The 21779-nt window shown below is 56.5% G+C and overlaps 30 non-coding genes across 30 annotated transcripts; all 30 read left to right on the top strand.

Moving 5' to 3' along the window:
* The first annotated feature begins 263 nt into the window (after positions 1-263).
* LOC119913857 lies at positions 264-382 on the top strand. The gene has a single exon (XR_005446690.1). It is a non-coding gene; the product is annotated as a 5S ribosomal RNA (ribosomal RNA).
* A 600-nt stretch (positions 383-982) lies between these two features.
* Positions 983-1101, top strand: LOC119913856. The gene has a single exon (XR_005446689.1). It is a non-coding gene; the product is annotated as a 5S ribosomal RNA (ribosomal RNA).
* A 602-nt stretch (positions 1102-1703) lies between these two features.
* LOC119913855 lies at positions 1704-1822 on the top strand. The gene has a single exon (XR_005446688.1). It is a non-coding gene; the product is annotated as a 5S ribosomal RNA (ribosomal RNA).
* A 599-nt stretch (positions 1823-2421) lies between these two features.
* LOC119913854 lies at positions 2422-2540 on the top strand. The gene has a single exon (XR_005446687.1). It is a non-coding gene; the product is annotated as a 5S ribosomal RNA (ribosomal RNA).
* A 602-nt stretch (positions 2541-3142) lies between these two features.
* LOC119913852 lies at positions 3143-3261 on the top strand. The gene has a single exon (XR_005446685.1). It is a non-coding gene; the product is annotated as a 5S ribosomal RNA (ribosomal RNA).
* Positions 3262-3860: 599 nt separating this feature from the next.
* LOC119913851 lies at positions 3861-3979 on the top strand. The gene has a single exon (XR_005446684.1). It is a non-coding gene; the product is annotated as a 5S ribosomal RNA (ribosomal RNA).
* Positions 3980-4582: 603 nt separating this feature from the next.
* LOC119913850 lies at positions 4583-4701 on the top strand. The gene has a single exon (XR_005446683.1). It is a non-coding gene; the product is annotated as a 5S ribosomal RNA (ribosomal RNA).
* A 599-nt stretch (positions 4702-5300) lies between these two features.
* On the top strand, positions 5301-5419 carry LOC119913849. Its single transcript, XR_005446682.1, has one exon. It is a non-coding gene; the product is annotated as a 5S ribosomal RNA (ribosomal RNA).
* Positions 5420-6019: 600 nt separating this feature from the next.
* On the top strand, positions 6020-6138 carry LOC119913848. Its single transcript, XR_005446681.1, has one exon. It is a non-coding gene; the product is annotated as a 5S ribosomal RNA (ribosomal RNA).
* Positions 6139-6739: 601 nt separating this feature from the next.
* Positions 6740-6858, top strand: LOC119913847. Its single transcript, XR_005446680.1, has one exon. It is a non-coding gene; the product is annotated as a 5S ribosomal RNA (ribosomal RNA).
* A 600-nt stretch (positions 6859-7458) lies between these two features.
* On the top strand, positions 7459-7577 carry LOC119913846. The gene has a single exon (XR_005446679.1). It is a non-coding gene; the product is annotated as a 5S ribosomal RNA (ribosomal RNA).
* Positions 7578-8178: 601 nt separating this feature from the next.
* Positions 8179-8297, top strand: LOC119913845. The gene has a single exon (XR_005446678.1). It is a non-coding gene; the product is annotated as a 5S ribosomal RNA (ribosomal RNA).
* A 601-nt stretch (positions 8298-8898) lies between these two features.
* LOC119913842 lies at positions 8899-9017 on the top strand. The gene has a single exon (XR_005446676.1). It is a non-coding gene; the product is annotated as a 5S ribosomal RNA (ribosomal RNA).
* Positions 9018-9616: 599 nt separating this feature from the next.
* Positions 9617-9735, top strand: LOC119913831. Its single transcript, XR_005446665.1, has one exon. It is a non-coding gene; the product is annotated as a 5S ribosomal RNA (ribosomal RNA).
* Positions 9736-10335: 600 nt separating this feature from the next.
* LOC119913818 lies at positions 10336-10454 on the top strand. Its single transcript, XR_005446653.1, has one exon. It is a non-coding gene; the product is annotated as a 5S ribosomal RNA (ribosomal RNA).
* Positions 10455-11053: 599 nt separating this feature from the next.
* LOC119913805 lies at positions 11054-11172 on the top strand. The gene has a single exon (XR_005446642.1). It is a non-coding gene; the product is annotated as a 5S ribosomal RNA (ribosomal RNA).
* A 601-nt stretch (positions 11173-11773) lies between these two features.
* Positions 11774-11892, top strand: LOC119913794. The gene has a single exon (XR_005446634.1). It is a non-coding gene; the product is annotated as a 5S ribosomal RNA (ribosomal RNA).
* A 599-nt stretch (positions 11893-12491) lies between these two features.
* On the top strand, positions 12492-12610 carry LOC119913783. Its single transcript, XR_005446629.1, has one exon. It is a non-coding gene; the product is annotated as a 5S ribosomal RNA (ribosomal RNA).
* A 599-nt stretch (positions 12611-13209) lies between these two features.
* LOC119913772 lies at positions 13210-13328 on the top strand. Its single transcript, XR_005446618.1, has one exon. It is a non-coding gene; the product is annotated as a 5S ribosomal RNA (ribosomal RNA).
* A 599-nt stretch (positions 13329-13927) lies between these two features.
* On the top strand, positions 13928-14046 carry LOC119913761. The gene has a single exon (XR_005446617.1). It is a non-coding gene; the product is annotated as a 5S ribosomal RNA (ribosomal RNA).
* Positions 14047-14645: 599 nt separating this feature from the next.
* On the top strand, positions 14646-14764 carry LOC119913749. The gene has a single exon (XR_005446615.1). It is a non-coding gene; the product is annotated as a 5S ribosomal RNA (ribosomal RNA).
* Positions 14765-15363: 599 nt separating this feature from the next.
* On the top strand, positions 15364-15482 carry LOC119913737. The gene has a single exon (XR_005446614.1). It is a non-coding gene; the product is annotated as a 5S ribosomal RNA (ribosomal RNA).
* A 599-nt stretch (positions 15483-16081) lies between these two features.
* Positions 16082-16200, top strand: LOC119913725. Its single transcript, XR_005446613.1, has one exon. It is a non-coding gene; the product is annotated as a 5S ribosomal RNA (ribosomal RNA).
* Positions 16201-16803: 603 nt separating this feature from the next.
* On the top strand, positions 16804-16922 carry LOC119913714. Its single transcript, XR_005446612.1, has one exon. It is a non-coding gene; the product is annotated as a 5S ribosomal RNA (ribosomal RNA).
* A 601-nt stretch (positions 16923-17523) lies between these two features.
* Positions 17524-17642, top strand: LOC119913702. The gene has a single exon (XR_005446610.1). It is a non-coding gene; the product is annotated as a 5S ribosomal RNA (ribosomal RNA).
* A 599-nt stretch (positions 17643-18241) lies between these two features.
* On the top strand, positions 18242-18360 carry LOC119913691. Its single transcript, XR_005446609.1, has one exon. It is a non-coding gene; the product is annotated as a 5S ribosomal RNA (ribosomal RNA).
* A 602-nt stretch (positions 18361-18962) lies between these two features.
* Positions 18963-19081, top strand: LOC119913679. Its single transcript, XR_005446608.1, has one exon. It is a non-coding gene; the product is annotated as a 5S ribosomal RNA (ribosomal RNA).
* A 599-nt stretch (positions 19082-19680) lies between these two features.
* LOC119913667 lies at positions 19681-19799 on the top strand. Its single transcript, XR_005446606.1, has one exon. It is a non-coding gene; the product is annotated as a 5S ribosomal RNA (ribosomal RNA).
* Positions 19800-20401: 602 nt separating this feature from the next.
* On the top strand, positions 20402-20520 carry LOC119913656. Its single transcript, XR_005446605.1, has one exon. It is a non-coding gene; the product is annotated as a 5S ribosomal RNA (ribosomal RNA).
* Positions 20521-21119: 599 nt separating this feature from the next.
* Positions 21120-21238, top strand: LOC119913645. The gene has a single exon (XR_005446603.1). It is a non-coding gene; the product is annotated as a 5S ribosomal RNA (ribosomal RNA).
* The last annotated feature ends 541 nt before the right edge of the window (positions 21239-21779 follow it).

The following is a 21779-nucleotide window of genomic DNA, read 5'->3' as shown; positions in this document are numbered from 1 at the left end:
CCCAGGAATGAGCGTCTGTTTGTGAGTGAGGACCTCCGGCTGAAGGTGGCCTTGTCGCTGTACCCATACCCGGGAACGGGTGCCTATTCCTGTCTGTGGACTGCCAGCGTGAACGGTGTCCCGGTTCCTGGATGTTTACCCAGGAATCAGTGCCTGTGGATTCCAAGTGACTCTGGAGCACCTTGGACATTATGGGCAGAATACGTTTTTTGTCAATTAGCCGTAGAACATCTTTTGAAGGGCCGTTTGGGGGCGCCTGAGTGGCTTACGGCCACACCGCTCTGGGAGCGCCCGATCTCGTCCGATCTCGGAAGCTAAGCAGAGCAGGGCCTGGTTAGTACTTGGACGGGTGACCGCCTGGGAATACCCGGTGCTGTAAGCCTTTTTCGCTTCGCCTTCGAAAAACGGCAGAGGGCGCTTCGGTGAAAGGAGATCTTTTGAACGTCTCTTTAGGAAACAGCAGGGCCGCTGCTGCTGCTGCTGCTGCTGCTTCTTTTTCTCCCTATCCTGTACACAGTGCTGTGTAAATGTTACATCGTGTTTTGAAGGCCCGTCTGGGGTGTGCAAAGGCAGCTTACGGCCATTCCGGCCTGGGACTGCCCGATCTCGCCTGATCTCGGAAGCCAGGCTTGGCAGGGCCTGCTTAGGACTTGGACGGGAGAGCGTCTGATCCTGGCTAGGGACTTCCAGGCGGACTGGATCCTTTTCCTGAATGTCCACCCAGGAATGAGCGTCTGTTTGTGAGTGAGGACCTCCGGCTGAAGGTGGCCTTGTCGCTGTACCCATACCCGGGAACGGGTGCCTATTCCTGTCTGTGGACTGCCAGCGTGAACGGTGTCCCGGTTCCTGGATGTTTACCCAGGAATCAGTGCCTGTGGATTCCAAGTGACTCTGGAGCACCTTGGACATTATGGGCAGAATACGTTTTTTGTCAATTAGCCGTAGAACATCTTTTGAAGGGCCGTTTGGGGGCGCCTGAGTGGCTTACGGCCACACCGCTCTGGGAGCGCCCGATCTCGTCCGATCTCGGAAGCTAAGCAGAGCAGGGCCTGGTTAGTACTTGGACGGGTGACCGCCTGGGAATACCCGGTGCTGTAAGCCTTTTTCGCTTCGCCTTCGAAAAACGGCAGAGGGCGCTTCGGTGAAAGGAGATCTTTTGAACGTCTCTTTAGGAAACAGCAGGGGGCTGCTGCTGCTGCTGCTGCTGCTGCTTCTTTTTCTCCCTATCCTGTACACAGTGCTGTGTAAATGTTACATCGTGTTTTGAAGGCCCGTCTGGGGTGTGCAAAGGCAGCTTACGGCCATTCCGGCCTGGGACTGCCCGATCTCGCCTGATCTCGGAAGCCAGGCTTGGCAGGGCCTGCTTAGGACTTGGACGGGAGAGCGTCTGATCCTGGCTAGGGACTTCCAGGCGGACTGGATCCTTTTCCTGAATGTCCACCCAGGAATGAGCGTCTGTTTGTGAGTGAGGACCTCCGGCTGAAGGTGGCCTTGTCGCTGTACCCATACCCGGGAACGGGTGCCTATTCCTGTCTGTGGACTGCCAGCGTGAACGGTGTCCCGGTTCCTGGATGTTTACCCAGGAATCAGTGCCTGTGGATTCCAAGTGACTCTGGAGCACCTTGGACATTATGGGCAGAATACGTTTTTTGTCAATTAGCCGTAGAACATCTTTTGAAGGGCCGTTTGGGGGCGCCTGAGTGGCTTACGGCCACACCGCTCTGGGAGCGCCCGATCTCGTCCGATCTCGGAAGCTAAGCAGAGCAGGGCCTGGTTAGTACTTGGACGGGTGACCGCCTGGGAATACCCGGTGCTGTAAGCCTTTTTCGCTTCGCCTTCGAAAAACGGCAGAGGGCGCTTCGGTGAAAGGAGATCTTTTGAACGTCTCTTTAGGAAACAGCAGGGGGCTGCTGCTGCTGCTGCTGCTGCTTCTTTTTCTCCCTATCCTGTACACAGTGCTGTGTAAATGTTACATCGTGTTTTGAAGGCCCGTCTGGGGTGTGCAAAGGCAGCTTACGGCCATTCCGGCCTGGGACTGCCCGATCTCGCCTGATCTCGGAAGCCAGGCTTGGCAGGGCCTGCTTAGGACTTGGACGGGAGAGCGTCTGATCCTGGCTAGGGACTTCCAGGCGGACTGGATCCTTTTCCTGAATGTCCACCCAGGAATGAGCGTCTGTTTGTGAGTGAGGACCTCCGGCTGAAGGTGGCCTTGTCGCTGTACCCATACCCGGGAACGGGTGCCTATTCCTGTCTGTGGACTGCCAGCGTGAACGGTGTCCCGGTTCCTGGATGTTTACCCAGGAATCAGTGCCTGTGGATTCCAAGTGACTCTGGAGCACCTTGGACATTATGGGCAGAATACGTTTTTTGTCAATTAGCCGTAGAACATCTTTTGAAGGGCCGTTTGGGGGCGCCTGAGTGGCTTACGGCCACACCGCTCTGGGAGCGCCCGATCTCGTCCGATCTCGGAAGCTAAGCAGAGCAGGGCCTGGTTAGTACTTGGACGGGTGACCGCCTGGGAATACCCGGTGCTGTAAGCCTTTTTCGCTTCGCCTTCGAAAAACGGCAGAGGGCGCTTCGGTGAAAGGAGATCTTTTGAACGTCTCTTTAGGAAACAGCAGGGGGCGCTGCTGCTGCTGCTGCTGCTGCTGCTTTTTTCTCCCTATCCTGTACACAGTGCTGTGTAAATGTTACATCGTGTTTTGAAGGCCCGTCTGGGGTGTGCAAAGGCAGCTTACGGCCATTCCGGCCTGGGACTGCCCGATCTCGCCTGATCTCGGAAGCCAGGCTTGGCAGGGCCTGCTTAGGACTTGGACGGGAGAGCGTCTGATCCTGGCTAGGGACTTCCAGGCGGACTGGATCCTTTTCCTGAATGTCCACCCAGGAATGAGCGTCTGTTTGTGAGTGAGGACCTCCGGCTGAAGGTGGCCTTGTCGCTGTACCCATACCCGGGAACGGGTGCCTATTCCTGTCTGTGGACTGCCAGCGTGAACGGTGTCCCGGTTCCTGGATGTTTACCCAGGAATCAGTGCCTGTGGATTCCAAGTGACTCTGGAGCACCTTGGACATTATGGGCAGAATACGTTTTTTGTCAATTAGCCGTAGAACATCTTTTGAAGGGCCGTTTGGGGGCGCCTGAGTGGCTTACGGCCACACCGCTCTGGGAGCGCCCGATCTCGTCCGATCTCGGAAGCTAAGCAGAGCAGGGCCTGGTTAGTACTTGGACGGGTGACCGCCTGGGAATACCCGGTGCTGTAAGCCTTTTTCGCTTCGCCTTCGAAAAACGGCAGAGGGCGCTTCGGTGAAAGGAGATCTTTTGAACGTCTCTTTAGGAAACAGCAGGGGGCTGCTGCTGCTGCTGCTGCTGCTTCTTTTTCTCCCTATCCTGTACACAGTGCTGTGTAAATGTTACATCGTGTTTTGAAGGCCCGTCTGGGGTGTGCAAAGGCAGCTTACGGCCATTCCGGCCTGGGACTGCCCGATCTCGCCTGATCTCGGAAGCCAGGCTTGGCAGGGCCTGCTTAGGACTTGGACGGGAGAGCGTCTGATCCTGGCTAGGGACTTCCAGGCGGACTGGATCCTTTTCCTGAATGTCCACCCAGGAATGAGCGTCTGTTTGTGAGTGAGGACCTCCGGCTGAAGGTGGCCTTGTCGCTGTACCCATACCCGGGAACGGGTGCCTATTCCTGTCTGTGGACTGCCAGCGTGAACGGTGTCCCGGTTCCTGGATGTTTACCCAGGAATCAGTGCCTGTGGATTCCAAGTGACTCTGGAGCACCTTGGACATTATGGGCAGAATACGTTTTTTGTCAATTAGCCGTAGAACATCTTTTGAAGGGCCGTTTGGGGGCGCCTGAGTGGCTTACGGCCACACCGCTCTGGGAGCGCCCGATCTCGTCCGATCTCGGAAGCTAAGCAGAGCAGGGCCTGGTTAGTACTTGGACGGGTGACCGCCTGGGAATACCCGGTGCTGTAAGCCTTTTTCGCTTCGCCTTCGAAAAACGGCAGAGGGCGCTTCGGTGAAAGGAGATCTTTTGAACGTCTCTTTAGGAAACAGCAGGGGCGCTGCTGCTGCTGCTGCTGCTGCTGCTTCTTTTTCTCCCTATCCTGTACACAGTGCTGTGTAAATGTTACATCGTGTTTTGAAGGCCCGTCTGGGGTGTGCAAAGGCAGCTTACGGCCATTCCGGCCTGGGACTGCCCGATCTCGCCTGATCTCGGAAGCCAGGCTTGGCAGGGCCTGCTTAGGACTTGGACGGGAGAGCGTCTGATCCTGGCTAGGGACTTCCAGGCGGACTGGATCCTTTTCCTGAATGTCCACCCAGGAATGAGCGTCTGTTTGTGAGTGAGGACCTCCGGCTGAAGGTGGCCTTGTCGCTGTACCCATACCCGGGAACGGGTGCCTATTCCTGTCTGTGGACTGCCAGCGTGAACGGTGTCCCGGTTCCTGGATGTTTACCCAGGAATCAGTGCCTGTGGATTCCAAGTGACTCTGGAGCACCTTGGACATTATGGGCAGAATACGTTTTTTGTCAATTAGCCGTAGAACATCTTTTGAAGGGCCGTTTGGGGGCGCCTGAGTGGCTTACGGCCACACCGCTCTGGGAGCGCCCGATCTCGTCCGATCTCGGAAGCTAAGCAGAGCAGGGCCTGGTTAGTACTTGGACGGGTGACCGCCTGGGAATACCCGGTGCTGTAAGCCTTTTTCGCTTCGCCTTCGAAAAACGGCAGAGGGCGCTTCGGTGAAAGGAGATCTTTTGAACGTCTCTTTAGGAAACAGCAGGGGGCTGCTGCTGCTGCTGCTGCTGCTTCTTTTTCTCCCTATCCTGTACACAGTGCTGTGTAAATGTTACATCGTGTTTTGAAGGCCCGTCTGGGGTGTGCAAAGGCAGCTTACGGCCATTCCGGCCTGGGACTGCCCGATCTCGCCTGATCTCGGAAGCCAGGCTTGGCAGGGCCTGCTTAGGACTTGGACGGGAGAGCGTCTGATCCTGGCTAGGGACTTCCAGGCGGACTGGATCCTTTTCCTGAATGTCCACCCAGGAATGAGCGTCTGTTTGTGAGTGAGGACCTCCGGCTGAAGGTGGCCTTGTCGCTGTACCCATACCCGGGAACGGGTGCCTATTCCTGTCTGTGGACTGCCAGCGTGAACGGTGTCCCGGTTCCTGGATGTTTACCCAGGAATCAGTGCCTGTGGATTCCAAGTGACTCTGGAGCACCTTGGACATTATGGGCAGAATACGTTTTTTGTCAATTAGCCGTAGAACATCTTTTGAAGGGCCGTTTGGGGGCGCCTGAGTGGCTTACGGCCACACCGCTCTGGGAGCGCCCGATCTCGTCCGATCTCGGAAGCTAAGCAGAGCAGGGCCTGGTTAGTACTTGGACGGGTGACCGCCTGGGAATACCCGGTGCTGTAAGCCTTTTTCGCTTCGCCTTCGAAAAACGGCAGAGGGCGCTTCGGTGAAAGGAGATCTTTTGAACGTCTCTTTAGGAAACAGCAGGGCCGCTGCTGCTGCTGCTGCTGCTGCTTCTTTTTCTCCCTATCCTGTACACAGTGCTGTGTAAATGTTACATCGTGTTTTGAAGGCCCGTCTGGGGTGTGCAAAGGCAGCTTACGGCCATTCCGGCCTGGGACTGCCCGATCTCGCCTGATCTCGGAAGCCAGGCTTGGCAGGGCCTGCTTAGGACTTGGACGGGAGAGCGTCTGATCCTGGCTAGGGACTTCCAGGCGGACTGGATCCTTTTCCTGAATGTCCACCCAGGAATGAGCGTCTGTTTGTGAGTGAGGACCTCCGGCTGAAGGTGGCCTTGTCGCTGTACCCATACCCGGGAACGGGTGCCTATTCCTGTCTGTGGACTGCCAGCGTGAACGGTGTCCCGGTTCCTGGATGTTTACCCAGGAATCAGTGCCTGTGGATTCCAAGTGACTCTGGAGCACCTTGGACATTATGGGCAGAATACGTTTTTTGTCAATTAGCCGTAGAACATCTTTTGAAGGGCCGTTTGGGGGCGCCTGAGTGGCTTACGGCCACACCGCTCTGGGAGCGCCCGATCTCGTCCGATCTCGGAAGCTAAGCAGAGCAGGGCCTGGTTAGTACTTGGACGGGTGACCGCCTGGGAATACCCGGTGCTGTAAGCCTTTTTCGCTTCGCCTTCGAAAAACGGCAGAGGGCGCTTCGGTGAAAGGAGATCTTTTGAACGTCTCTTTAGGAAACAGCAGGGGGCGCTGCTGCTGCTGCTGCTGCTGCTTCTTTTTCTCCCTATCCTGTACACAGTGCTGTGTAAATGTTACATCGTGTTTTGAAGGCCCGTCTGGGGTGTGCAAAGGCAGCTTACGGCCATTCCGGCCTGGGACTGCCCGATCTCGCCTGATCTCGGAAGCCAGGCTTGGCAGGGCCTGCTTAGGACTTGGACGGGAGAGCGTCTGATCCTGGCTAGGGACTTCCAGGCGGACTGGATCCTTTTCCTGAATGTCCACCCAGGAATGAGCGTCTGTTTGTGAGTGAGGACCTCCGGCTGAAGGTGGCCTTGTCGCTGTACCCATACCCGGGAACGGGTGCCTATTCCTGTCTGTGGACTGCCAGCGTGAACGGTGTCCCGGTTCCTGGATGTTTACCCAGGAATCAGTGCCTGTGGATTCCAAGTGACTCTGGAGCACCTTGGACATTATGGGCAGAATACGTTTTTTGTCAATTAGCCGTAGAACATCTTTTGAAGGGCCGTTTGGGGGCGCCTGAGTGGCTTACGGCCACACCGCTCTGGGAGCGCCCGATCTCGTCCGATCTCGGAAGCTAAGCAGAGCAGGGCCTGGTTAGTACTTGGACGGGTGACCGCCTGGGAATACCCGGTGCTGTAAGCCTTTTTCGCTTCGCCTTCGAAAAACGGCAGAGGGCGCTTCGGTGAAAGGAGATCTTTTGAACGTCTCTTTAGGAAACAGCAGGGGGCGCTGCTGCTGCTGCTGCTGCTTCTTCTTTTCTCCCTATCCTGTACACAGTGCTGTGTAAATGTTACATCGTGTTTTGAAGGCCCGTCTGGGGTGTGCAAAGGCAGCTTACGGCCATTCCGGCCTGGGACTGCCCGATCTCGCCTGATCTCGGAAGCCAGGCTTGGCAGGGCCTGCTTAGGACTTGGACGGGAGAGCGTCTGATCCTGGCTAGGGACTTCCAGGCGGACTGGATCCTTTTCCTGAATGTCCACCCAGGAATGAGCGTCTGTTTGTGAGTGAGGACCTCCGGCTGAAGGTGGCCTTGTCGCTGTACCCATACCCGGGAACGGGTGCCTATTCCTGTCTGTGGACTGCCAGCGTGAACGGTGTCCCGGTTCCTGGATGTTTACCCAGGAATCAGTGCCTGTGGATTCCAAGTGACTCTGGAGCACCTTGGACATTATGGGCAGAATACGTTTTTTGTCAATTAGCCGTAGAACATCTTTTGAAGGGCCGTTTGGGGGCGCCTGAGTGGCTTACGGCCACACCGCTCTGGGAGCGCCCGATCTCGTCCGATCTCGGAAGCTAAGCAGAGCAGGGCCTGGTTAGTACTTGGACGGGTGACCGCCTGGGAATACCCGGTGCTGTAAGCCTTTTTCGCTTCGCCTTCGAAAAACGGCAGAGGGCGCTTCGGTGAAAGGAGATCTTTTGAACGTCTCTTTAGGAAACAGCAGGGGGCTGCTGCTGCTGCTGCTGCTGCTGCTTCTTTTTCTCCCTATCCTGTACACAGTGCTGTGTAAATGTTACATCGTGTTTTGAAGGCCCGTCTGGGGTGTGCAAAGGCAGCTTACGGCCATTCCGGCCTGGGACTGCCCGATCTCGCCTGATCTCGGAAGCCAGGCTTGGCAGGGCCTGCTTAGGACTTGGACGGGAGAGCGTCTGATCCTGGCTAGGGACTTCCAGGCGGACTGGATCCTTTTCCTGAATGTCCACCCAGGAATGAGCGTCTGTTTGTGAGTGAGGACCTCCGGCTGAAGGTGGCCTTGTCGCTGTACCCATACCCGGGAACGGGTGCCTATTCCTGTCTGTGGACTGCCAGCGTGAACGGTGTCCCGGTTCCTGGATGTTTACCCAGGAATCAGTGCCTGTGGATTCCAAGTGACTCTGGAGCACCTTGGACATTATGGGCAGAATACGTTTTTTGTCAATTAGCCGTAGAACATCTTTTGAAGGGCCGTTTGGGGCGCCTGAGTGGCTTACGGCCACACCGCTCTGGGAGCGCCCGATCTCGTCCGATCTCGGAAGCTAAGCAGAGCAGGGCCTGGTTAGTACTTGGACGGGTGACCGCCTGGGAATACCCGGTGCTGTAAGCCTTTTTCGCTTCGCCTTCGAAAAACGGCAGAGGGCGCTTCGGTGAAAGGAGATCTTTTGAACGTCTCTTTAGGAAACAGCAGGGGGCGCTGCTGCTGCTGCTGCTGCTGCTTCTTTTTCTCCCTATCCTGTACACAGTGCTGTGTAAATGTTACATCGTGTTTTGAAGGCCCGTCTGGGGTGTGCAAAGGCAGCTTACGGCCATTCCGGCCTGGGACTGCCCGATCTCGCCTGATCTCGGAAGCCAGGCTTGGCAGGGCCTGCTTAGGACTTGGACGGGAGAGCGTCTGATCCTGGCTAGGGACTTCCAGGCGGACTGGATCCTTTTCCTGAATGTCCACCCAGGAATGAGCGTCTGTTTGTGAGTGAGGACCTCCGGCTGAAGGTGGCCTTGTCGCTGTACCCATACCCGGGAACGGGTGCCTATTCCTGTCTGTGGACTGCCAGCGTGAACGGTGTCCCGGTTCCTGGATGTTTACCCAGGAATCAGTGCCTGTGGATTCCAAGTGACTCTGGAGCACCTTGGACATTATGGGCAGAATACGTTTTTTGTCAATTAGCCGTAGAACATCTTTTGAAGGGCCGTTTGGGGGCGCCTGAGTGGCTTACGGCCACACCGCTCTGGGAGCGCCCGATCTCGTCCGATCTCGGAAGCTAAGCAGAGCAGGGCCTGGTTAGTACTTGGACGGGTGACCGCCTGGGAATACCCGGTGCTGTAAGCCTTTTTCGCTTCGCCTTCGAAAAACGGCAGAGGGCGCTTCGGTGAAAGGAGATCTTTTGAACGTCTCTTTAGGAAACAGCAGGGGGCTGCTGCTGCTGCTGCTGCTGCTTCTTTTTCTCCCTATCCTGTACACAGTGCTGTGTAAATGTTACATCGTGTTTTGAAGGCCCGTCTGGGGTGTGCAAAGGCAGCTTACGGCCATTCCGGCCTGGGACTGCCCGATCTCGCCTGATCTCGGAAGCCAGGCTTGGCAGGGCCTGCTTAGGACTTGGACGGGAGAGCGTCTGATCCTGGCTAGGGACTTCCAGGCGGACTGGATCCTTTTCCTGAATGTCCACCCAGGAATGAGCGTCTGTTTGTGAGTGAGGACCTCCGGCTGAAGGTGGCCTTGTCGCTGTACCCATACCCGGGAACGGGTGCCTATTCCTGTCTGTGGACTGCCAGCGTGAACGGTGTCCCGGTTCCTGGATGTTTACCCAGGAATCAGTGCCTGTGGATTCCAAGTGACTCTGGAGCACCTTGGACATTATGGGCAGAATACGTTTTTTGTCAATTAGCCGTAGAACATCTTTTGAAGGGCCGTTTGGGGGCGCCTGAGTGGCTTACGGCCACACCGCTCTGGGAGCGCCCGATCTCGTCCGATCTCGGAAGCTAAGCAGAGCAGGGCCTGGTTAGTACTTGGACGGGTGACCGCCTGGGAATACCCGGTGCTGTAAGCCTTTTTCGCTTCGCCTTCGAAAAACGGCAGAGGGCGCTTCGGTGAAAGGAGATCTTTTGAACGTCTCTTTAGGAAACAGCAGGGCCGCTGCTGCTGCTGCTGCTGCTGCTTCTTTTTCTCCCTATCCTGTACACAGTGCTGTGTAAATGTTACATCGTGTTTTGAAGGCCCGTCTGGGGTGTGCAAAGGCAGCTTACGGCCATTCCGGCCTGGGACTGCCCGATCTCGCCTGATCTCGGAAGCCAGGCTTGGCAGGGCCTGCTTAGGACTTGGACGGGAGAGCGTCTGATCCTGGCTAGGGACTTCCAGGCGGACTGGATCCTTTTCCTGAATGTCCACCCAGGAATGAGCGTCTGTTTGTGAGTGAGGACCTCCGGCTGAAGGTGGCCTTGTCGCTGTACCCATACCCGGGAACGGGTGCCTATTCCTGTCTGTGGACTGCCAGCGTGAACGGTGTCCCGGTTCCTGGATGTTTACCCAGGAATCAGTGCCTGTGGATTCCAAGTGACTCTGGAGCACCTTGGACATTATGGGCAGAATACGTTTTTTGTCAATTAGCCGTAGAACATCTTTTGAAGGGCCGTTTGGGGGCGCCTGAGTGGCTTACGGCCACACCGCTCTGGGAGCGCCCGATCTCGTCCGATCTCGGAAGCTAAGCAGAGCAGGGCCTGGTTAGTACTTGGACGGGTGACCGCCTGGGAATACCCGGTGCTGTAAGCCTTTTTCGCTTCGCCTTCGAAAAACGGCAGAGGGCGCTTCGGTGAAAGGAGATCTTTTGAACGTCTCTTTAGGAAACAGCAGGGGGCGGCTGCTGCTGCTGCTGCTGCTTCTTTTTCTCCCTATCCTGTACACAGTGCTGTGTAAATGTTACATCGTGTTTTGAAGGCCCGTCTGGGGTGTGCAAAGGCAGCTTACGGCCATTCCGGCCTGGGACTGCCCGATCTCGCCTGATCTCGGAAGCCAGGCTTGGCAGGGCCTGCTTAGGACTTGGACGGGAGAGCGTCTGATCCTGGCTAGGGACTTCCAGGCGGACTGGATCCTTTTCCTGAATGTCCACCCAGGAATGAGCGTCTGTTTGTGAGTGAGGACCTCCGGCTGAAGGTGGCCTTGTCGCTGTACCCATACCCGGGAACGGGTGCCTATTCCTGTCTGTGGACTGCCAGCGTGAACGGTGTCCCGGTTCCTGGATGTTTACCCAGGAATCAGTGCCTGTGGATTCCAAGTGACTCTGGAGCACCTTGGACATTATGGGCAGAATACGTTTTTTGTCAATTAGCCGTAGAACATCTTTTGAAGGGCCGTTTGGGGGCGCCTGAGTGGCTTACGGCCACACCGCTCTGGGAGCGCCCGATCTCGTCCGATCTCGGAAGCTAAGCAGAGCAGGGCCTGGTTAGTACTTGGACGGGTGACCGCCTGGGAATACCCGGTGCTGTAAGCCTTTTTCGCTTCGCCTTCGAAAAACGGCAGAGGGCGCTTCGGTGAAAGGAGATCTTTTGAACGTCTCTTTAGGAAACAGCAGGGGGCGCTGCTGCTGCTGCTGCTGCTGCTTCTTTTTCTCCCTATCCTGTACACAGTGCTGTGTAAATGTTACATCGTGTTTTGAAGGCCCGTCTGGGGTGTGCAAAGGCAGCTTACGGCCATTCCGGCCTGGGACTGCCCGATCTCGCCTGATCTCGGAAGCCAGGCTTGGCAGGGCCTGCTTAGGACTTGGACGGGAGAGCGTCTGATCCTGGCTAGGGACTTCCAGGCGGACTGGATCCTTTTCCTGAATGTCCACCCAGGAATGAGCGTCTGTTTGTGAGTGAGGACCTCCGGCTGAAGGTGGCCTTGTCGCTGTACCCATACCCGGGAACGGGTGCCTATTCCTGTCTGTGGACTGCCAGCGTGAACGGTGTCCCGGTTCCTGGATGTTTACCCAGGAATCAGTGCCTGTGGATTCCAAGTGACTCTGGAGCACCTTGGACATTATGGGCAGAATACGTTTTTTGTCAATTAGCCGTAGAACATCTTTTGAAGGGCCGTTTGGGGGCGCCTGAGTGGCTTACGGCCACACCGCTCTGGGAGCGCCCGATCTCGTCCGATCTCGGAAGCTAAGCAGAGCAGGGCCTGGTTAGTACTTGGACGGGTGACCGCCTGGGAATACCCGGTGCTGTAAGCCTTTTTCGCTTCGCCTTCGAAAAACGGCAGAGGGCGCTTCGGTGAAAGGAGATCTTTTGAACGTCTCTTTAGGAAACAGCAGGGGGCTGCTGCTGCTGCTGCTGCTGCTTCTTTTTCTCCCTATCCTGTACACAGTGCTGTGTAAATGTTACATCGTGTTTTGAAGGCCCGTCTGGGGTGTGCAAAGGCAGCTTACGGCCATTCCGGCCTGGGACTGCCCGATCTCGCCTGATCTCGGAAGCCAGGCTTGGCAGGGCCTGCTTAGGACTTGGACGGGAGAGCGTCTGATCCTGGCTAGGGACTTCCAGGCGGACTGGATCCTTTTCCTGAATGTCCACCCAGGAATGAGCGTCTGTTTGTGAGTGAGGACCTCCGGCTGAAGGTGGCCTTGTCGCTGTACCCATACCCGGGAACGGGTGCCTATTCCTGTCTGTGGACTGCCAGCGTGAACGGTGTCCCGGTTCCTGGATGTTTACCCAGGAATCAGTGCCTGTGGATTCCAAGTGACTCTGGAGCACCTTGGACATTATGGGCAGAATACGTTTTTTGTCAATTAGCCGTAGAACATCTTTTGAAGGGCCGTTTGGGGGCGCCTGAGTGGCTTACGGCCACACCGCTCTGGGAGCGCCCGATCTCGTCCGATCTCGGAAGCTAAGCAGAGCAGGGCCTGGTTAGTACTTGGACGGGTGACCGCCTGGGAATACCCGGTGCTGTAAGCCTTTTTCGCTTCGCCTTCGAAAAACGGCAGAGGGCGCTTCGGTGAAAGGAGATCTTTTGAACGTCTCTTTAGGAAACAGCAGGGGGCTGCTGCTGCTGCTGCTGCTGCTTCTTTTTCTCCCTATCCTGTACACAGTGCTGTGTAAATGTTACATCGTGTTTTGAAGGCCCGTCTGGGGTGTGCAAAGGCAGCTTACGGCCATTCCGGCCTGGGACTGCCCGATCTCGCCTGATCTCGGAAGCCAGGCTTGGCAGGGCCTGCTTAGGACTTGGACGGGAGAGCGTCTGATCCTGGCTAGGGACTTCCAGGCGGACTGGATCCTTTTCCTGAATGTCCACCCAGGAATGAGCGTCTGTTTGTGAGTGAGGACCTCCGGCTGAAGGTGGCCTTGTCGCTGTACCCATACCCGGGAACGGGTGCCTATTCCTGTCTGTGGACTGCCAGCGTGAACGGTGTCCCGGTTCCTGGATGTTTACCCAGGAATCAGTGCCTGTGGATTCCAAGTGACTCTGGAGCACCTTGGACATTATGGGCAGAATACGTTTTTTGTCAATTAGCCGTAGAACATCTTTTGAAGGGCCGTTTGGGGGCGCCTGAGTGGCTTACGGCCACACCGCTCTGGGAGCGCCCGATCTCGTCCGATCTCGGAAGCTAAGCAGAGCAGGGCCTGGTTAGTACTTGGACGGGTGACCGCCTGGGAATACCCGGTGCTGTAAGCCTTTTTCGCTTCGCCTTCGAAAAACGGCAGAGGGCGCTTCGGTGAAAGGAGATCTTTTGAACGTCTCTTTAGGAAACAGCAGGGGGCTGCTGCTGCTGCTGCTGCTGCTTCTTTTTCTCCCTATCCTGTACACAGTGCTGTGTAAATGTTACATCGTGTTTTGAAGGCCCGTCTGGGGTGTGCAAAGGCAGCTTACGGCCATTCCGGCCTGGGACTGCCCGATCTCGCCTGATCTCGGAAGCCAGGCTTGGCAGGGCCTGCTTAGGACTTGGACGGGAGAGCGTCTGATCCTGGCTAGGGACTTCCAGGCGGACTGGATCCTTTTCCTGAATGTCCACCCAGGAATGAGCGTCTGTTTGTGAGTGAGGACCTCCGGCTGAAGGTGGCCTTGTCGCTGTACCCATACCCGGGAACGGGTGCCTATTCCTGTCTGTGGACTGCCAGCGTGAACGGTGTCCCGGTTCCTGGATGTTTACCCAGGAATCAGTGCCTGTGGATTCCAAGTGACTCTGGAGCACCTTGGACATTATGGGCAGAATACGTTTTTTGTCAATTAGCCGTAGAACATCTTTTGAAGGGCCGTTTGGGGGCGCCTGAGTGGCTTACGGCCACACCGCTCTGGGAGCGCCCGATCTCGTCCGATCTCGGAAGCTAAGCAGAGCAGGGCCTGGTTAGTACTTGGACGGGTGACCGCCTGGGAATACCCGGTGCTGTAAGCCTTTTTCGCTTCGCCTTCGAAAAACGGCAGAGGGCGCTTCGGTGAAAGGAGATCTTTTGAACGTCTCTTTAGGAAACAGCAGGGGGCTGCTGCTGCTGCTGCTGCTGCTTCTTTTTCTCCCTATCCTGTACACAGTGCTGTGTAAATGTTACATCGTGTTTTGAAGGCCCGTCTGGGGTGTGCAAAGGCAGCTTACGGCCATTCCGGCCTGGGACTGCCCGATCTCGCCTGATCTCGGAAGCCAGGCTTGGCAGGGCCTGCTTAGGACTTGGACGGGAGAGCGTCTGATCCTGGCTAGGGACTTCCAGGCGGACTGGATCCTTTTCCTGAATGTCCACCCAGGAATGAGCGTCTGTTTGTGAGTGAGGACCTCCGGCTGAAGGTGGCCTTGTCGCTGTACCCATACCCGGGAACGGGTGCCTATTCCTGTCTGTGGACTGCCAGCGTGAACGGTGTCCCGGTTCCTGGATGTTTACCCAGGAATCAGTGCCTGTGGATTCCAAGTGACTCTGGAGCACCTTGGACATTATGGGCAGAATACGTTTTTTGTCAATTAGCCGTAGAACATCTTTTGAAGGGCCGTTTGGGGGCGCCTGAGTGGCTTACGGCCACACCGCTCTGGGAGCGCCCGATCTCGTCCGATCTCGGAAGCTAAGCAGAGCAGGGCCTGGTTAGTACTTGGACGGGTGACCGCCTGGGAATACCCGGTGCTGTAAGCCTTTTTCGCTTCGCCTTCGAAAAACGGCAGAGGGCGCTTCGGTGAAAGGAGATCTTTTGAACGTCTCTTTAGGAAACAGCAGGGGGCTGCTGCTGCTGCTGCTGCTGCTTCTTTTTCTCCCTATCCTGTACACAGTGCTGTGTAAATGTTACATCGTGTTTTGAAGGCCCGTCTGGGGTGTGCAAAGGCAGCTTACGGCCATTCCGGCCTGGGACTGCCCGATCTCGCCTGATCTCGGAAGCCAGGCTTGGCAGGGCCTGCTTAGGACTTGGACGGGAGAGCGTCTGATCCTGGCTAGGGACTTCCAGGCGGACTGGATCCTTTTCCTGAATGTCCACCCAGGAATGAGCGTCTGTTTGTGAGTGAGGACCTCCGGCTGAAGGTGGCCTTGTCGCTGTACCCATACCCGGGAACGGGTGCCTATTCCTGTCTGTGGACTGCCAGCGTGAACGGTGTCCCGGTTCCTGGATGTTTACCCAGGAATCAGTGCCTGTGGATTCCAAGTGACTCTGGAGCACCTTGGACATTATGGGCAGAATACGTTTTTTGTCAATTAGCCGTAGAACATCTTTTGAAGGGCCGTTTGGGGGCGCCTGAGTGGCTTACGGCCACACCGCTCTGGGAGCGCCCGATCTCGTCCGATCTCGGAAGCTAAGCAGAGCAGGGCCTGGTTAGTACTTGGACGGGTGACCGCCTGGGAATACCCGGTGCTGTAAGCCTTTTTCGCTTCGCCTTCGAAAAACGGCAGAGGGCGCTTCGGTGAAAGGAGATCTTTTGAACGTCTCTTTAGGAAACAGCAGGGGGCTGCTGCTGCTGCTGCTGCTGCTTCTTTTTCTCCCTATCCTGTACACAGTGCTGTGTAAATGTTACATCGTGTTTTGAAGGCCCGTCTGGGGTGTGCAAAGGCAGCTTACGGCCATTCCGGCCTGGGACTGCCCGATCTCGCCTGATCTCGGAAGCCAGGCTTGGCAGGGCCTGCTTAGGACTTGGACGGGAGAGCGTCTGATCCTGGCTAGGGACTTCCAGGCGGACTGGATCCTTTTCCTGAATGTCCACCCAGGAATGAGCGTCTGTTTGTGAGTGAGGACCTCCGGCTGAAGGTGGCCTTGTCGCTGTACCCATACCCGGGAACGGGTGCCTATTCCTGTCTGTGGACTGCCAGCGTGAACGGTGTCCCGGTTCCTGGATGTTTACCCAGGAATCAGTGCCTGTGGATTCCAAGTGACTCTGGAGCACCTTGGACATTATGGGCAGAATACGTTTTTTGTCAATTAGCCGTAGAACATCTTTTGAAGGGCCGTTTGGGGGCGCCTGAGTGGCTTACGGCCACACCGCTCTGGGAGCGCCCGATCTCGTCCGATCTCGGAAGCTAAGCAGAGCAGGGCCTGGTTAGTACTTGGACGGGTGACCGCCTGGGAATACCCGGTGCTGTAAGCCTTTTTCGCTTCGCCTTCGAAAAACGGCAGAGGGCGCTTCGGTGAAAGGAGATCTTTTGAACGTCTCTTTAGGAAACAGCAGGGGCGCTGCTGCTGCTGCTGCTGCTGCTGCTTCTTTTTCTCCCTATCCTGTACACAGTGCTGTGTAAATGTTACATCGTGTTTTGAAGGCCCGTCTGGGGTGTGCAAAGGCAGCTTACGGCCATTCCGGCCTGGGACTGCCCGATCTCGCCTGATCTCGGAAGCCAGGCTTGGCAGGGCCTGCTTAGGACTTGGACGGGAGAGCGTCTGATCCTGGCTAGGGACTTCCAGGCGGACTGGATCCTTTTCCTGAATGTCCACCCAGGAATGAGCGTCTGTTTGTGAGTGAGGACCTCCGGCTGAAGGTGGCCTTGTCGCTGTACCCATACCCGGGAACGGGTGCCTATTCCTGTCTGTGGACTGCCAGCGTGAACGGTGTCCCGGTTCCTGGATGTTTACCCAGGAATCAGTGCCTGTGGATTCCAAGTGACTCTGGAGCACCTTGGACATTATGGGCAGAATACGTTTTTTGTCAATTAGCCGTAGAACATCTTTTGAAGGGCCGTTTGGGGGCGCCTGAGTGGCTTACGGCCACACCGCTCTGGGAGCGCCCGATCTCGTCCGATCTCGGAAGCTAAGCAGAGCAGGGCCTGGTTAGTACTTGGACGGGTGACCGCCTGGGAATACCCGGTGCTGTAAGCCTTTTTCGCTTCGCCTTCGAAAAACGGCAGAGGGCGCTTCGGTGAAAGGAGATCTTTTGAACGTCTCTTTAGGAAACAGCAGGGGGCGCTGCTGCTGCTGCTGCTGCTGCTTCTTTTTCTCCCTATCCTGTACACAGTGCTGTGTAAATGTTACATCGTGTTTTGAAGGCCCGTCTGGGGTGTGCAAAGGCAGCTTACGGCCATTCCGGCCTGGGACTGCCCGATCTCGCCTGATCTCGGAAGCCAGGCTTGGCAGGGCCTGCTTAGGACTTGGACGGGAGAGCGTCTGATCCTGGCTAGGGACTTCCAGGCGGACTGGATCCTTTTCCTGAATGTCCACCCAGGAATGAGCGTCTGTTTGTGAGTGAGGACCTCCGGCTGAAGGTGGCCTTGTCGCTGTACCCATACCCGGGAACGGGTGCCTATTCCTGTCTGTGGACTGCCAGCGTGAACGGTGTCCCGGTTCCTGGATGTTTACCCAGGAATCAGTGCCTGTGGATTCCAAGTGACTCTGGAGCACCTTGGACATTATGGGCAGAATACGTTTTTTGTCAATTAGCCGTAGAACATCTTTTGAAGGGCCGTTTGGGGGCGCCTGAGTGGCTTACGGCCACACCGCTCTGGGAGCGCCCGATCTCGTCCGATCTCGGAAGCTAAGCAGAGCAGGGCCTGGTTAGTACTTGGACGGGTGACCGCCTGGGAATACCCGGTGCTGTAAGCCTTTTTCGCTTCGCCTTCGAAAAACGGCAGAGGGCGCTTCGGTGAAAGGAGATCTTTTGAACGTCTCTTTAGGAAACAGCAGGGGGCTGCTGCTGCTGCTGCTGCTGCTTCTTTTTCTCCCTATCCTGTACACAGTGCTGTGTAAATGTTACATCGTGTTTTGAAGGCCCGTCTGGGGTGTGCAAAGGCAGCTTACGGCCATTCCGGCCTGGGACTGCCCGATCTCGCCTGATCTCGGAAGCCAGGCTTGGCAGGGCCTGCTTAGGACTTGGACGGGAGAGCGTCTGATCCTGGCTAGGGACTTCCAGGCGGACTGGATCCTTTTCCTGAATGTCCACCCAGGAATGAGCGTCTGTTTGTGAGTGAGGACCTCCGGCTGAAGGTGGCCTTGTCGCTGTACCCATACCCGGGAACGGGTGCCTATTCCTGTCTGTGGACTGCCAGCGTGAACGGTGTCCCGGTTCCTGGATGTTTACCCAGGAATCAGTGCCTGTGGATTCCAAGTGACTCTGGAGCACCTTGGACATTATGGGCAGAATACGTTTTTTGTCAATTAGCCGTAGAACATCTTTTGAAGGGCCGTTTGGGGGCGCCTGAGTGGCTTACGGCCACACCGCTCTGGGAGCGCCCGATCTCGTCCGATCTCGGAAGCTAAGCAGAGCAGGGCCTGGTTAGTACTTGGACGGGTGACCGCCTGGGAATACCCGGTGCTGTAAGCCTTTTTCGCTTCGCCTTCGAAAAACGGCAGAGGGCGCTTCGGTGAAAGGAGATCTTTTGAACGTCTCTTTAGGAAACAGCAGGGGGCTGCTGCTGCTGCTGCTGCTGCTGCTTCTTTTTCTCCCTATCCTGTACACAGTGCTGTGTAAATGTTACATCGTGTTTTGAAGGCCCGTCTGGGGTGTGCAAAGGCAGCTTACGGCCATTCCGGCCTGGGACTGCCCGATCTCGCCTGATCTCGGAAGCCAGGCTTGGCAGGGCCTGCTTAGGACTTGGACGGGAGAGCGTCTGATCCTGGCTAGGGACTTCCAGGCGGACTGGATCCTTTTCCTGAATGTCCACCCAGGAATGAGCGTCTGTTTGTGAGTGAGGACCTCCGGCTGAAGGTGGCCTTGTCGCTGTACCCATACCCGGGAACGGGTGCCTATTCCTGTCTGTGGACTGCCAGCGTGAACGGTGTCCCGGTTCCTGGATGTTTACCCAGGAATCAGTGCCTGTGGATTCCAAGTGACTCTGGAGCACCTTGGACATTATGGGCAGAATACGTTTTTTGTCAATTAGCCGTAGAACATCTTTTGAAGGGCCGTTTGGGGGCGCCTGAGTGGCTTACGGCCACACCGCTCTGGGAGCGCCCGATCTCGTCCGATCTCGGAAGCTAAGCAGAGCAGGGCCTGGTTAGTACTTGGACGGGTGACCGCCTGGGAATACCCGGTGCTGTAAGCCTTTTTCGCTTCGCCTTCGAAAAACGGCAGAGGGCGCTTCGGTGAAAGGAGATCTTTTGAACGTCTCTTTAGGAAACAGCAGGGGGCTGCTGCTGCTGCTGCTGCTGCTTCTTTTTCTCCCTATCCTGTACACAGTGCTGTGTAAATGTTACATCGTGTTTTGAAGGCCCGTCTGGGGTGTGCAAAGGCAGCTTACGGCCATTCCGGCCTGGGACTGCCCGATCTCGCCTGATCTCGGAAGCCAGGCTTGGCAGGGCCTGCTTAGGACTTGGACGGGAGAGCGTCTGATCCTGGCTAGGGACTTCCAGGCGGACTGGATCCTTTTCCTGAATGTCCACCCAGGAATGAGCGTCTGTTTGTGAGTGAGGACCTCCGGCTGAAGGTGGCCTTGTCGCTGTACCCATACCCGGGAACGGGTGCCTATTCCTGTCTGTGGACTGCCAGCGTGAACGGTGTCCCGGTTCCTGGATGTTTACCCAGGAATCAGTGCCTGTGGATTCCAAGTGACTCTGGAGCACCTTGGACATTATGGGCAGAATACGTTTTTTGTCAATTAGCCGTAGAACATCTTTTGAAGGGCCGTTTGGGGGCGCCTGAGTGGCTTACGGCCACACCGCTCTGGGAGCGCCCGATCTCGTCCGATCTCGGAAGCTAAGCAGAGCAGGGCCTGGTTAGTACTTGGACGGGTGACCGCCTGGGAATACCCGGTGCTGTAAGCCTTTTTCGCTTCGCCTTCGAAAAACGGCAGAGGGCGCTTCGGTGAAAGGAGATCTTTTGAACGTCTCTTTAGGAAACAGCAGGGGGCTGCTGCTGCTGCTGCTGCTGCTGCTTCTTTTTCTCCCTATCCTGTACACAGTGCTGTGTAAATGTTACATCGTGTTTTGAAGGCCCGTCTGGGGTGTGCAAAGGCAGCTTACGGCCATTCCGGCCTGGGACTGCCCGATCTCGCCTGATCTCGGAAGCCAGGCTTGGCAGGGCCTGCTTAGGACTTGGACGGGAGAGCGTCTGATCCTGGCTAGGGACTTCCAGGCGGACTGGATCCTTTTCCTGAATGTCCACCCAGGAATGAGCGTCTGTTTGTGAGTGAGGACCTCCGGCTGAAGGTGGCCTTGTCGCTGTACCCATACCCGGGAACGGGTGCCTATTCCTGTCTGTGGACTGCCAGCGTGAACGGTGTCCCGGTTCCTGGATGTTTACCCAGGAATCAGTGCCTGTGGATTCCAAGTGACTCTGGAGCACCTTGGACATTATGGGCAGAATACGTTTTTTGTCAATTAGCCGTAGAACATCTTTTGAAGGGCCGTTTGGGGGCGCCTGAGTGGCTTACGGCCACACCGCTCTGGGAGCGCCCGATCTCGTCCGATCTCGGAAGCTAAGCAGAGCAGGGCCTGGTTAGTACTTGGACGGGTGACCGCCTGGGAATACCCGGTGCTGTAAGCCTTTTTCGCTTCGCCTTCGAAAAACGGCAGAGGGCGCTTCGGTGAAAGGAGATCTTTTGAACGTCTCTTTAGGAAACAGCAGGGCCGCTGCTGCTGCTGCTGCTGCTGCTTCTTTTTCTCCCTATCCTGTACACAGTGCTGTGTAAATGTTACATCGTGTTTTGAAGGCCCGTCTGGGGTGTGCAAAGGCAGCTTACGGCCATTCCGGCCTGGGACTGCCCGATCTCGCCTGATCTCGGAAGCCAGGCTTGGCAGGGCCTGCTTAGGACTTGGACGGGAGAGCGTCTGATCCTGGCTAGGGACTTCCAGGCGGACTGGATCCTTTTCCTGAATGTCCACCCAGGAATGAGCGTCTGTTTGTGAGTGAGGACCTCCGGCTGAAGGTGGCCTTGTCGCTGTACCCATACCCGGGAACGGGTGCCTATTCCTGTCTGTGGACTGCCAGCGTGAACGGTGTCCCGGTTCCTGGATGTTTACCCAGGAATCAGTGCCTGTGGATTCCAAGTGACTCTGGAGCACCTTGGACATTATGGGCAGAATACGTTTTTTGTCAATTAGCCGTAGAACATCTTTTGAAGGGCCGTTTGGGGCGCCTGAGTGGCTTACGGCCACACCGCTCTGGGAGCGCCCGATCTCGTCCGATCTCGGAAGCTAAGCAGAGCAGGGCCTGGTTAGTACTTGGACGGGTGACCGCCTGGGAATACCCGGTGCTGTAAGCCTTTTTCGCTTCGCCTTCGAAAAACGGCAGAGGGCGCTTCGGTGAAAGGAGATCTTTTGAACGTCTCTTTAGGAAACAGCAGGGGGCTGCTGCTGCTGCTGCTGCTGCTGCTTCTTTTTCTCCCTATCCTGTACACAGTGCTGTGTAAATGTTACATCGTGTTTTGAAGGCCCGTCTGGGGTGTGCAAAGGCAGCTTACGGCCATTCCGGCCTGGGACTGCCCGATCTCGCCTGATCTCGGAAGCCAGGCTTGGCAGGGCCTGCTTAGGACTTGGACGGGAGAGCGTCTGATCCTGGCTAGGGACTTCCAGGCGGACTGGATCCTTTTCCTGAATGTCCACCCAGGAATGAGCGTCTGTTTGTGAGTGAGGACCTCCGGCTGAAGGTGGCCTTGTCGCTGTACCCATACCCGGGAACGGGTGCCTATTCCTGTCTGTGGACTGCCAGCGTGAACGGTGTCCCGGTTCCTGGATGTTTACCCAGGAATCAGTGCCTGTGGATTCCAAGTGACTCTGGAGCACCTTGGACATTATGGGCAGAAT

The sequence above is a fragment of the Micropterus salmoides genome, unplaced genomic scaffold (assembly GCF_014851395.1).
Source record: "Micropterus salmoides isolate LMB-PRFRI ecotype aquatic unplaced genomic scaffold, ASM1485139v1 Ms_hic_scaffold_2, whole genome shotgun sequence".
Lineage (NCBI taxonomy): Eukaryota > Metazoa > Chordata > Actinopteri > Centrarchiformes > Centrarchidae > Micropterus > Micropterus salmoides.
Note: the sequence above shows the minus strand (reverse complement) of the source record. Positions and strands in the feature narration are given on the sequence as shown.